This window comes from Furipterus horrens, unplaced genomic scaffold (genome assembly GCF_987537825.1).
Source record: "Furipterus horrens unplaced genomic scaffold, mFurHor1.1.pri manual_scaffold_17, whole genome shotgun sequence".
NCBI lineage: Eukaryota > Metazoa > Chordata > Mammalia > Chiroptera > Furipteridae > Furipterus > Furipterus horrens.
Window position 1 is genome coordinate 44,902,134 of NW_028327187.1, and position 3,514 is coordinate 44,905,647.

Below are 3,514 nucleotides of genomic sequence, written 5' to 3' on the forward strand. Positions count from 1 at the left end.
CCTTTTCAGTCAGGTTTTCTATCTCTTGCTCCCCATCTTCTCCCTCTGATATCTCTATTATATGGATATTGTTACATTTCATGTTGTCCTGCTGCTACCTTAAACCCTCTTCATTCTTTCTTGTCTTTTTTCATTTTGTTGCTTGGTCTGGGAATTTTTTTATACCTTGCCCTCCCGCTCTCTGATCTGATCCTCTGCCTCCTCTAGCCTGCTTTTTATCCCTTCTACTGTGTTCTTCAGTTCAGAAATTTTATTCTTCATTTTCTCCTGGCTATTATTGATAGTTTCTATGTGCTTTTCAATGCTGATATAGTTCTCAGTAAGTTCCTTAATTTCCCTGGAGTGCATTGTAGTTTCCATGGAGTTAATTGTAGTTTCTCTGGAGTTCTCTGTAATTCCCCTCTAGTTCTTTGTAGTTTTCTCTGAGTTTGTCAAGTTCATTGAGCTTCCTTATTTTCATTCCTTTGAATTCCATATCTGATAATTTTCTTACCTCTGTTTCATCTAGCACTGTTTCTGGGGATTCCCCTTTTCCTTTCATTGGGTGTTGTCTCCACATTTTCGGTGACTCTTATTGTTTGTTTTTGTTTCTTTGATTTGTCTTCTTTGATTTCCTGCCTTCGTAGTGTGACCTTCTATAATAGGAGACCTGGGGAATTCAGTGGAGCAGTCTCCTTGAAAAATATGGAACAGTTCACAAATTTTCATGTCATCCCTGTGCAGGGGCCATGTTGATCTTTGTATCATTCCAATTTTAGTGTGTGTACTGCCAAAGTGAGCACCCAGTCAATTTAATTTAAAATGTATAGACTACTCTAATCACAAGTTATGTGTTCCTTAACTTTGAGCACATCCTACCACATCTTGGTTTAGAAAAATGTGTACATCAGCTTTAAGAAAGTACATATCTTTTAAGTGATGTTTGCTTTAAATGGAACATTAAGTAATAGAAGGATTTATAATTTAGCAAAGGAGAATAATTATCACTTAGTATAGTATTATGTTTATATGTCCTATAAATGAAAAACCACATATGAAGTACTATACATGTTTTCCAAAACATTAGTAATACTGACAATTATAAAGACATAATTGTATTCTACTTCTTCATCAGACAATAAATTATTTGTGGTTGCTGTAAAGGACTAATTTCAGTTTTCTTTAATATTAAAATTTTTTCTACATTTTTTCCTAAATGCAAGGCATTCTTTCATGTGGTTAACTTGAGAGAGGTGTAAGAGTATGCTCTAATCATATTTCTCAGATTACTGAAAATTTTTTAAAAACTGAAGTAACAAGTAATAGCTTTTTTTTCTCCTATACTTTTATATAATCATTTATGAGTATTGTATTCATCAAGCTAGCTAATGGTGTTCCATAATAACCAGCCACCTCATTTTTGCCAGTTATCCAGGTTCAAATCCTGAGAGATTTCTGACACTTCATTATCACAATGAACCCAATCAAGGAGTTCTTTTTTCAATTGTTTTATTACAGTTGTCCCAATTTTTCCCAAATTGCTCTCCACTGCCCTGCCCCTTCCACTCCCACAGTCAATCCCCACCCTGTTGTCTGTGTTCATGAGTCATTTATACATGTTCCTTGATTAGACCCTTCCCCTTCTTTATCCCCTTCTCCCCCTCGTCCCATCAGGTCACTGCCAGTCTGTTCCTTGTTTCCATGCCTATGGCTCTGTTTTGCTCATTTGTTTTTTTCCTTGGGTTTCTCAGATAGGGGAGATCATACGGTATTTGTCTTTCACTGCCTGGCTTGTTTCATTTAGCATAATACTCTCTAGTTCTATTCAAACTGTCACAAAAAGCAGGAGTTCCTTCTTTCTTTCTTCTGTGTATTATTCCATTTTGTAAATGTACCATAGCTTTATAATCCATTCATTTACTGATGAACACTTAGGCTGTTTCCAGCACTTGGCTATTGTAAATAACACTGTTATGAACAAAAGGGTGTATTTTTTTTTTTTTGAATTGGTGTTTCAGGATTCTTTGCAGTGGAATCACTGGATCAAAAGACAGTTTCACTTTTTGTTTTTTGAGGATATCCCATACTGTTTTCCACAGTGTCTGCACCAGTCTTCATTCTGACCAACAGTGCACTAGAGTTCCCTTTTCTCCACATCCTCGCCAGCACTTATTTGTTGACTTGTCAATGATGATCTTTCTGACCGGTGTGAGGTGGTATCTCATTGTGGTTTTAATTTGCATCTCACTGATGGCTAGTGATGGTTGAGTATCCCTTCATATGCCTATGGGCCCTTTGTATGTCCTCCTTGGAGAAGTGTCTGTTCAGATTCTTTGGCATTTTTTCATTAGATTATTTTCTTCCTGTTGTTGAGTTGTACGAGTTCTTTATATGTTTTAGAGATCCAATATATTTTGGGCTGTTGTGTGTTTATTTTCATTTGTTTCCAGAGAGTTTTTGATTTATTTATTTATCTCATTTTTAACCCATTCTTTATTTAATAGCATGTTATTCAGTCTCCATGAATTTGAATTTTTTTACTTTTTTTTGTGATTGGTTTCTATAATCAAGCCGTTGTGACCTGAGAAGATGCTTGATATTATTTCAATTTTCTTGAAGTTTTCTTTCAATACTTTTTCAAACAGGTTTCTATCTTTTGTTCCTTTTCCTCTCCTTCTCGTATCAGTATGATACAGATATTATTACTTTTCATGTATTCCTGCAGCTTCGTTAATCCTTCTTCATTCTTTCTTAGTCTTTTTTCATTTTGTTTATTGGTCTGGGAATTTTTTTCTACCTTGTCCTCCAGCTCGCTGATTTTATCCTCTGCTTCATCTAGCCTGCTTTTGATTCCTTCTACTTTGTTCTGCATTTCAGAAATTTTATTCTTCCTTTCTTCTGGATTCTTATTGATAGTTTCTGTCATTTTCCTTGCTGGTGTAGTTCACAGTATCTCCTTGTAGCTTCTCTGTAGTTCTTTGTAGTTCTCACTGAGCTCATTGAGCATCCATATAAAGATCATTTGGAACTCAGTGTCTGATAATTTGCTTGCCTCCATTTCATTTTGCACTCTTTCTGGGCGTTCTTCCTTTCCTTTCAATTTGGGGTTGTTTCTTTGTCTCCCCATGTTAGGTGACTCTTTTTGTTTGCATCTGCTTCTTAGATTGACCTGCTTTGACTCCCTTCTTCATGATGTGATCTTTTGTGGTTGGAGACCTGTGGTATTTAGTGGTATAGTCTCCTTGATCTCTTAAACTTGATACTTTTTGGATGCCTTTTATGCTGTTTATACGGGCTATCATGTTGTAATTGAGTTTGGTTGTTGTTGAGTTGCTCTTTGGTGGGTTATTTACTCCAGCTGGCTGACTGAGAGTCATTTCATCCACCACTTTTTGTATGCTGTTGTACAGGTGCTGCCAGAACAAAACCAATGTCTCTAGTCTACTCTTCCCTCCCTGTGCTGTAGCCCAGGGTAAGTGGCTGCAAGCAAAATTTTTGCATTGGCCCTTTAAGAGGTCTCTGTGTCTCTTATGTC

General features: G+C 36.4%; 1 non-coding gene across 1 annotated transcript; it reads right to left on the minus strand.

Annotated features, from left to right (window-relative positions):
* Positions 1-678: 678 nt before the first annotated feature.
* Positions 679-782, minus strand: LOC149990932 (U6 spliceosomal RNA). Its single transcript, XR_016508738.1, has one exon. It is a non-coding gene; the product is annotated as a U6 spliceosomal RNA (small nuclear RNA).
* Between the last annotated feature and the right edge of the window lie 2,732 nt (positions 783-3,514).